The sequence below is a fragment of the Balaenoptera musculus genome, chromosome 16 (genome assembly GCF_009873245.2).
Source record: "Balaenoptera musculus isolate JJ_BM4_2016_0621 chromosome 16, mBalMus1.pri.v3, whole genome shotgun sequence".
In the NCBI taxonomy this organism is placed as follows: Eukaryota; Metazoa; Chordata; class Mammalia; order Artiodactyla; family Balaenopteridae; genus Balaenoptera; species Balaenoptera musculus.
Window position 1 is genome coordinate 27,214,201 of NC_045800.1, and position 10,758 is coordinate 27,224,958.

The following is a 10,758-nucleotide window of genomic DNA, read 5'->3' on the forward strand; positions in this document are numbered from 1 at the left end:
AATTGGAACACTTGTGCACTGTTGGTGGGAATTTAGAATGGTGCAGCCACTATGGAAAAGAGCATGGCAGCTCCTAAAAAAAAAAAAAGACTGAACATTTGATCCAGCATTTCCACTTTCCACTTCTGGGTATATACCCAAAAGAATTGAAAATAGGATCCTAAGAGGTACTTATATACCCATGTTTGTAGCAGCATTATTTGCAATAGCTAAAAGGTGGAAGCAACACAAGTGTCCTTTGATGAATAAATGGATAAATAAATACAATGGAATATTATCCAGCCTTTAAAAGGAAAGAAACTCTGGGCTTCCCTGGTGGCACAGTGGTTAAGAATCTGCCTGGCAATGCAGGGAACATGGGTTCAATCCCCGGTCCGTGAAGATCCCACATGCTGCAGAGCAACTAAGCCCATGCACCTCAACTACTGAGCCTGCACTCTAGAGCCCACGAGCCACAACTACTGAGCCCGTGTGCCACAACTAACGAAGCCTGTGCACCTAGAGCCCGTGCTCCGCAACAAGAGAAGCCAACGCAATGAGAAGCCTGCGCACCGCAACGAAGTGTAGCCCCTGCTTGCCGCAACTAAAGAAAGCCTGGGCACAGGAACGAAGACCCAACGCAGCCAAAAATAAATTAATTAACTAATTTAAAAAATAAATAAATAAAATAAATAAAAAATAAAAGGAAAGAAACTCTGATACATGCTACAATATGCATGAAACTGAAGACATGTTAAGTGAAATAAACCAGATACAAAGGGATAAATATTGTATGATTCCACTTATATGAAGTATCTAGAGTAGTCAGATACCTAGAGACAGAGAGTAGAATGATGGTTGCTAGGGGCTGGGGGGCAGTTATTGATTAATAGGCACATAGGGAGGGAGCCAGGAGGGCAAACCAGGGCGAGCAGCTTGGAGCTGAGAGTGGCAGCCCCAGGGTGAGTATCTAGCATGGGTGGCCCAACAGTGGTAGCAGCATGAGTGCCCCCAGACCCCCACGCCAGAGCTGAGCCCAGCCGAGAAGGCTGGAGGCCCATGAGGAAAGGCTCTGGTGAGAAGGGCCCTTGGCTGCCCTCAGTTGTGGTGGAGCCCAGCAGTGGGTGCTGTGGAGAGTGGGGAGCTGTGCTGGCCCCTCTAAAAAAATAGGTACAGAGTTTCAGTTTTGTAATATGAAAAGAGTTTTGTGGATGGATGGTGGTGTTGGTACCACATCTATGTGAATGTACTTAAGGCCATTGAACTATACATTTGAAAATGGTTAAGATGTTAAATTTTATGTTACGTGTACTCAATCACAATTTTTTTTTTTTTTTTTTTTTTTGCTAACAAAGCAAGAGACTTTATTGGGAAGGGGTGCCTGGGGGGAGAGCAGCAGGGTAAGGGAACCCAGGAGAACTGCTCTGCTACGTGGCTTGCAGTCTCGGGTTTATGGTAATGGGATTAGTTCTTGGGTTGTCTCTGGCCGATCATTCTGACTCAGGGTCCTTCCTGGTGGCACGTGCATCACTCAGCCAAGATGGATTCCAGTGAGAAGGGCTCTGGGAGGTTGGTAGGACATATGGACTGGCATCTCCTCTCTCCTTTCGACCTTTCCCAAGTTCTTCTGGTTGGTGGTAGCTTGTTAGTTCCGCGTTCCTTACCAGGACCTCCTGTTCTAAGATAACTCATGGAAGTGGCTACTATCTTGCCTGGCCAGGGCAGGCGGTTTCAGTCAGTGTTTCCCCTAACAGTGGGAGCGGGGGTGACACAATTTGGACAAAAAAGGTGCAGGCAGAACTTTCTGGAGAAGGTAAACTTTCCTGTTTAAAAAGGGCAGAACCTCTGATGGAGGAGGTCTTGGTCTCTGTCTTGGCTTTCGGTGTCTTCTCCTTTTTCCTGACGGAAACATGGACCTAATGCCTGGAGAGGCAGCAGCTCTCTTGCCACCATGACATTGAAAACCACAGCCTCAAGTTGGTGGAGCTGGAAGAAGCAGCCTGGATCCTTCATGCTTTGTGGACTGTGCCTTCCTACTCTTTCTTGGTGTCTAGGTTTGGGTTTCCGCAGAAGCAGCCCTCAGACAAGAATTCAACTGTCGTTTATTTGGGAAATAATCCCAGGAAACACCAGTAGGGAGATGGGAAGTGACACAGGGAAGGGAAGGAAGCCAGAAATGATGTGTCATCTATTCAGTTACCACAGTGGGAAACTGGAGATTAGTCCCATTGAGGAAGTCCCAGAGACCATGTAGCACACATAACCAGAATTATCCCACCAAGGGGAGAGGGGGTCGGAGTATGCACCCATGAAATCCCTTCCATCCTTGGGGGAGGGCTACTTTTGCTGGCCATTAATTCTCCAGCACACTGGCTTGCCGTATACACAGGCCAAACATACATTCGCAGCCTGAAAAAGCCCTCGGACCAAGACTGGGGATATTTTCAGTAGCAGTGAGAAGCCTATAGACAGGCATGGGTGAGGTACTAGCAGCATCTGCTACACCTGGTAAAGCTCAATCCAGACTCTGTTACCAAGTCAAACACAATTCTAGCTGAAAATCGCCTTAGGAGTATTCTGATTTTAAAAGAGGTTCTCACCCCTATCACAAGAACATAGAGGGCAAAATTATTTAACACTAAGTTACATTCTGTAATGGCAGAGTCCAAGGCAACATATTTACGGGCAGGAAGCTTTTTCTAGCAAACTTTAATAACGTTCTTTTTTTTTTTAATGAAATCTTCTTTCTTTCTTTATTTATTTATGGCTGTGTTGGGTCTTCGTTTCTGTGCAAGGGCTTTCTCTAGTTGCGGCGAGCGGGGGCCACTCTTCATCACGGTGCGCGGGCCTCTCACTGTCGCGGCCTCTCTTGTTGTGGAGCACAGGCTTCAGACACGCAGGCTCAGTAGTTGTGGCTCACGGGCCTAGTTGCTCCACGGCATGTGGGATCTTCCCAGACCAGGGCTCGAACCCGTGTGCCCTGCATTGGCAGGCAGATTCTCAACCACTGCTCCACCAGGGAAGCCCTCTAGCAAACTTTAAAACATACTATATAGGCAACCACATATTCTGCCAGTGGGAGCAGGCAGCAGGCTTCTCCACAATGTGGGGATTTTGATACAACACCCAGAGCTTATAAATATGTTATTCACGCAGAATATTTTCCCACTTAGTCTAGAATTTATTTTCTTGCTTCTTGGGCAAATCAAAGAGACTTTCAATGAGTTCAGGAAAAAGCAGTCTGCAGGTAGGGAAAGCTCCCATCCTTCTAAATGATTAACATCCTTATGAATGACCTGTGGCAGGCACCCGACACTTGAGAGAGCAGAAGGGTTTAAAGTCAGAAGAACTGGATGAAGTGATGCCTCAGTCACTTGCTGGTTGTGGAACCCAGGCACAGCCCAAATCTCCCTGAGTCTGTTTCTCACCTCCACTCAGACCCAGGGCTGTTCCAATGTCATCGGGGCTCCGCCTGTCACTCGGGACTGGTGCATCTCCTCCCTGGTGTCCGGCCCTCAGCTCTCAATCACAATTTTTAAAAAGTTAAGGATCAATATTTTTTTCAGTTAAAAATGTTATATGTTAGTGTGAGGATTGTATTTCAACATAGTTGATGTATATATGTGTATATAAGTGAGTGTATACATATATATGTATATAAAGTCACATATTAAAAATAAAAGAACTTTCTTAACTTCATTATCCCAGGTCTGCAGGCCCACCAGGTCTGCAGGTCGTGGCAATCCCATTGGTCTTACTGGTGATTTGAGTACAGGTGGGTATAAGATGAGATTCTGGCCAATGGGATATGAGGATAAGTCCACTGGGGGGAGGGGCTTCTGAGAAGAATTTCCTGATAAAAAAAGACACATGGAAAGATAGGGCCTGTCTTCTTCTGCTAGATCTTATCTTGTCCACCTGAGATGCCTAGAACTGCAACAGCAATCTTGGAATCATGAAGGATGCTAATGGAGATAGTCGTGACATGCTGAGGATGTCAGAATTGAAAAATGCTTCATCCAAAATGACGATGCGATGATGACATCATTGAATTCTAAATTAAACAACCCTGGGGCCCTCCTTCCTCCAGACTTATTGTATGAGATTATAAATGATCTTTTTTTAAAAAATATTTATTTTTTGAATTGTATTTTATTTATTTTTTATACAGCAGGTTCTTATTAGTTATCTATTTTATACATATTAGTGTATACATGTCAATCCCAATCTCCCAATTCATCCCACCACCACCACCACCCCCCCTCCACTTTCCCCCCTTGGTGTCCATACATTTGTTCTCTACATCTGTGTCTCTATTTCTGCCCTGCAAACCGGTTCATCTGTACCATTTTTCTAGGTTCCACATATATGCGTTAATATACGATATTTTTCTCTTTCTGACTTACTTCACTCTGTATGACAGTTTCTAGATCCATCCACGTCTCTACAAATGACCAAATTTCGTTCCTTTTTATGGCTGAGTAATATTCCATTGTATGTATGTACCACATCTTCTTTATCCATTCATCTGTCGATGGGCATTTAGGTTGCTTCTATGACCTGGCTACTGTAAATAGTGCTGCAATGAACATTGGGTGCACGTGTCTTTTTGAATTATGGTTTTCTCTGGGTATATGCCCAGTAGTGGGATTGCTGGGTCATATGGTAATTCTGTTTTTAGTTTTGTAAGGAACCTCCATAATGTTCTCCATAGTGGCTGTATCAATTTACATTCCCACCAACAGTGCAAGAGGGTTCCCTTTTCTCCACACCCTCTCCAGCATTTGTTGTTTGTAGATTTTCTGATGATGCCCATTCTAACTGGTGTGAGGTGATACCTCATTGTAGTTTTGATTTGCATTTCTCTAATAATTAGTGATGTTGAGCAGCTTTTCATGTGCTTCTTGGCCATCTGTATGTCTTCTTTGGAGAGATGTCTGTTTAGGTCTTCTGCCCATCTTTTGATTGGGTTTTTTGTTTTTTTAATACTGAGCTGCATGAGCTGTATATATATTTTGGAGATTAATCCTTTGTCCGTTGATTCATTTGCAAATATTTTCTCCCATTCTGAGGGTTGTCTTTTTGTCTTGTTTGTAGTTTCCTTTGCTGTGGAAAAGCTTTGAAGTTTCATTAGGTCCCATTTGTTTATTTTTGTTATTTCCATTACTCTAGGAGGTGGATCAAAAAAGATCTTGCTGTGATTTATGTCAAAGAGTGTTTGTCCTAAGTTTTCCTCTGTTTTATAGTGTCCAGTCTTACATTTAGGTCTTTAATCCATTTTGAGTTTATTTTTGTATATGGTGTTAGGGATTGTTCTAATTTCATTCTTTTACATGTAGCTGTCCAGTTTTCCCAGCACCACTTGTTGAAGAGACTGTCTTTTCTCCATTGTATATCCTTGCCTCCTTTGTCATAGATTAGTTGGCCATAGGTGCATGGGTTTATCTCTGGGCTTTCTATCCTGTTCCATTGATCTATGTTTCTGTTTTTTGTTCCAGTACCATATTGTCTTGATTACTGTAGCTTTGTAGTATAGTCTGAAGTCAGGGAGTCTGATTCCTCCAGCTCCATTTTTTTCCCTCAAGACTGCTTTGGCTATTTAGGGTCTTTTGTTTCTCCATACAAATTTTAAGATTTTTTGTGCTAGTTCTGTAAAAAAATGCCTCTGGTAATTTGATAGGGATTGCATTGAATCTGTAGATTGCTTTGGGTAGTATAGTCATTTTCACAATATTGATTCTTCCAATCCAAGAACATGGTATATCTCTCCATCTGTTTGTGTCATCTTTGATTTCTTTCATCAGTGTCTTATAGTTTTCTGAGTACAGTTCTTTTTCCTCCTTAGGTAGGTTTATTCCTAGGTATTTTATTCTTTTTGTTGCAATGGTGAATGGGATTGTTTCCTTAATTTCTCTTTCTGATCTTTCATTGTTAATGTATAGGAATGCAAGAGATTTCTGTGCATTAATTTTGTATCCTGCAACTTTACCAAATTCATTGATTAGCTCTAGTAGTTTTCTGGGGGCATCTTTAGGATTCTCTATGTATAGTATCATGTCATCTGCAAACAGTGACAGTTTTACTTCTTCTTTTCCAATTTGTATTCCTTTTATTTCTTTTTGTTCTCTGATTGCCGTAGCTAGGACTTGCAATACTATGTTGAATAATAGTGGCGAGAGTGGACATCCTTGTCTTCTTCCTGATCTTAGAAGAAATGCTTTCAGTTTTTCACCATTGACAATGATGTTTGCTGTGGGTTTGTCATATATGGCCTGTATTATGTTGAGGTAGGTTCCCTCTATGCCCACTTTCTGGAGAGTTTTTATCATAAATGGGTGTTGAATATTGTCAAAAGCTTTTTCTGCATCTATTGAGAAGATCATATAGTTTTTATTCTTCAATTAGTTAATATGGTGTATCACATTGATTGATTTGTGTATATTGAAGAATCCTTGCATCCCTGGGATAAATCCCACTTGATCATGGTGTATGATCCTTTTAATGTGTTGTTGGATTCTGTTTGCTAGCATTTTGTTGAGAATTTCTGCATCTATACTCATCAGTGATACTGGTCTATAATTTTCTTTTTTTGTAGTATCTCTGTCTGGTTTTGGTGTCAGGGTGATGGTGGCCTCATAGAATGAGTTTGGGAGTGTTCCTTCTTGTGAAATTTCTTGGAAGAGTTTGAGAAGGATGGGTGTTAGCTCTTCTCTAAATGTTTGATAGAATTCACCTGTGAAGCCATCTGGTCCTGGACTTTTGTTTGTTGGAAGATTTTTAATCACAGTTTCAATTTCATTACTTGTGATTTGTCTGTTCATATTTTCTATTTCTTCCTGGTTCAGTCTTGGAAGTTATACCTTTCTTAGAATTTGTCCATTTCTTCCAGGTTGTCCATTTTATTGGCATAGAGTTGCTTGTAGCATTCTCTTAGGATGCTTTGTATTTTTGCGGTGTGCATTGAAACTTCTCCTTTTTCATTTCTAATTTTATTGATTTGAGTCCTCTCCCTCTTTTTCTTGATGAGTCTGGCTAATGGTTTATCAATTTTGTTTATCTTCTCAAAGAACCAGCTTTTAGTTTTATTGATCTTTGCTATCATTTTCTTTGTTTCTATTTCATTTATTTCTGCTCTGATCTTTATGATTTCTTTCCTTCTGCTAACTTTGGGTTTTGTTTGTTCTTCTTTCTCTAGTTCCTTTAGGTGTAAGGTTAGGTTGTTTGAGATTTTTCTTGTTTCTTGAGGTAGAATTGTATTGCTATAAATTTCCCTCTTAGAACTGCTTTTGCTGCATCCCATAGGTTTTGGATCGTCGTGTTTTCCTTGTCATTTGTCTCTAGGTAGTTTTTGATTTTCTCTTTGATGTTTTCAGTGATGTTTTGGTTATTTAGCAACATATTGTTTAGCCTCCATGTGTTTGTGTTTTTTCTGCTTTTTTGCCCTGTAATTGATTTCTAATCTCATAGCGTTGTGGTCAAAAAAGATGCTTGATATGATTTCAATATTCTTAAATTTACTGAGGCTTGATTTGTGAGCCAAGATGTGATCTATCCTGGAGAATGTTCCATGTGCACTTGAGAAGAAAGTGTAATCTGCTGTTTTTGAATGGAATGTCCTATAAATATCAATTAAATCTATCTGGTCTCTTGTGTCTTTTAAAGCTTGTGTTTCCTTATTAATTTTCTGTCTGGATGATCTGTCCATTAGTGTAAATGAGGTGTTAAAGTCCCCCACTCTTATTGTGTTACTGTTGATTTCCTCTTTTATAGCTGTTAGCAGTTGCCTTATATATTGAGGTGCTCCTATGTTGGGTGCACATATATTTGTAATTGTTATATCTTCTTCTTGGATTGATCCCTTGATCATTATGTAGTGTCTTTCCTTGTCTCTTGTAACATTCTTTATTTTAAAGTCTATTTTATCTGATATGAGTATAGCTACTCCAGCTTTCTTTTGATTTCCATTTGCATGGAATATCTTTTTCCATCCCCTCGCTTTCAGTCTGTGTGTGTCCCTAGGTCTGAAGTGGGTCTCTTGTAGACAGCCTATATATGGGTCTTGTTTTTGTATCCGTTCAGCGAGCCTCTGTGTTTTGGTTGGAACATTTAATCCATTCATGTTTAAGGTAATTATTGATATATATGTTCCTGTTACCATTTTAATGTTAATTGTTTTGGGTTTGTTTTTGTAGGTCCTTTTCTTCTCTTGTGTTTCCCACTTAGAGAAGTTCCTTTAGCATTTGTGGTAGAGCTGGTTTGGTGGTGCTGAATTCTCTTAGCTTTTGCTTGTCTGTAAAACTTTTGATTTCTCTGTCAAATCTGAATGAGATCCTTGCTGGGTAGAGTAATCTTGGTTGTAGGTTCTTCCCTTTCATGATAAATATATTGTGCCACTCCTTTCTGGCTTGTAGAATTTCTGCTGAGAAATCAGCTGTTAACCTTATGGGAGTTCTCTTGTATGTTACTTGTCATTTTTCCCTTGTTGCTTTCAGTAATTTTTCTTTGTCTTTAATTTTTGTCAATTTGATTACTATGTGTCTCAGTGTGTTTCTCCTTGGGTTTATCCTGCCTGGGACTCTCTGCACTTCCTGGACTTGGGTGGCTATTTCCTTTCCCATGTTGGGGAAGTTTTCAACTATAATCTTTTCAGATATTTTCTCAGGTCCTTTCTCTCTCTCTTCTCCTTCTGGGACCCCTATAATGCGAATGTTGTTGCATTTAATGTTGTCCCAGACGTGTCTTAGGCTGTCTTCATTTTCTTTCATTCTTTTTTATTTATTCTGTTCTGCAGCAGTGAATTCCACCATTCTGTCTTCCAGGTCACTTGTCCGTTCTTCTGCCTCAGTTATTCTGCTACTGATTCCTTCCAGTGTATTTTTCATTTCAGTTATTGTATTGTTCATCTCTGTTTGTTTGTTCTGTAATTCTTCTAGGTGTTTCTTCTTTAATTCTTCTAGGTCTTTGTTACACATTTCTTGCATCTTCTCGATCTTTGCCTCCATTCTTTTTCTGAGGTACTGGATCATCTTCACTATCATTATTCTAAATTCTTTTTCTGGAAGGTTGTCTATCTTCACTTCACTTAGTTGTTTTTCTGGGGTTTTATCTTGTTCCTTCATCTAGTACAGAGTCCTCTGCCTTTTCATTTTGTGTGTCTTTCTGTGAATGTGGTTTTCATTCCACAGGTTGCAGAATTGTTCTTCTTGCTTCTGCTGTCTGTCCTCTGGTGGATGAGGCTATCTAAGAGGCTTGTGCAAGCTTCCTGATGGGAGGAACTGGTGGTGGGTAGAGCTGGGTGTTGCTCTGGTGGGCAAAGCTCAGTAAAACTTTAATCCGCTTGTCTGCTGATGGGTGGGGCTGGGTTCCCTCCTTGTTGGTTGTTTAGCCTGAGGCGACCCAGCACTGGAGCCTACTCAGCTCTTTGGTGGGGCTAATTGCGGACTCTGGGAGGGCTCATGCCAAGGAGTGCTTCCCAGAACTTTTGCTGCCAGTGTCCTTGTCCCTGCGGTAAGCCACAGCCACCCCCCGCCTCTTAAGGAGACCCTCCAACACTAGCAGGTAGGTCTGGTTCAGTCTTCTATGGGGTCACTGCTCCTTCCCTTGGGTTCCAATGAGCACACTACTTCGTGTGTGCCCTCCAAGAGTGGAGTCTCTGTTTCCCCCAGTCCTGTCGAAGTCTTGCAGTTGAATCCCGCTAGCCTTCAACGTCTGATTCTCTAGGAATTCCTCCTCCCATTGCCGGACCGCCAGGTCGGGAAGCCTGATGTGGGGCTCAGAACCTTCACTCTAGTGGGTGGACTTCTGTGGTGTAATTGTTCTCCAGTTTGTGAGTCACCCAGCCAGCAGTTATGGGATTTGATTTTATTGTGATTGTGCCCCTCCTACTGTCTCATTGCAGCTTCTCCTTTGTCTTTGGATGTGGGGTATCCTTTTTGGTGAGTTCCAGTGTCTTCCTGTCGATGACTGTTCAGCAGTTAGTTGTGATTCCGGTGCTCTCACAGGAGGGAGTGAGCACACGATCTTCTCCTCCACCATCTTGAACCAATCCAATATTTATTTATTTATTTTTGGCTGTGTCAGGTCTTAGTTGGGTCATGTGGGATCTTTCATTGCGGCGCCCAGTCTTCTCCCTAGTTGCGGCTCGCAGGCTTTGTAGTTGTGGTGCGCGGGCTTAGTTGCACCTCAGCATGTGGGATCTTAGTTCCCTGACCAGGGATCAAACCCACATCCCCTGCATCGGAAGGTGGATTCTTAACCACTGGACCACCTGGGAAGTCCCATAAATGTTCTTTATTGTTCAAGCCTTTTTGAGGTGAGTTTTCTGTAACTTGTGGTCAAAGGCATCCTAATGGACGCAGAATATCATAAAATCAGGCCTAGGGTTCTCTGGCCCTTGGAGTGCTTTTCCTTTGTGCAGCCTTCCCCAAGTCAGGATAAATCTCATTTTCCTCTCCCAAGGAAGCACTGTTCCTTTGACAGCAAAAGGTCTTCGGTGTGAGACTGGGAGTTTGTGGCAGTTATGGAGGTGCACCACCCAGATCTCCCTTCAAGGAGGAACTTACCATGTGGCTGCCCTTTGGAGCTGAAACCGTGCTCTTCACAGCGCTGGCTAATGGCTGAGCATAGCGGGGGTGCGAAGCCTGGCCTCTTCTGCCCAGTGTAGGACTCCTCTAACCAGCAGTCTTTCCTCTAGAGCCTTTTCTTGCCCAGTGCCGCTCTTCCCTCTTCTTCCTTTCACAGACACCATTGCCCCCCACCCCATACTGCTCGCACACCTCA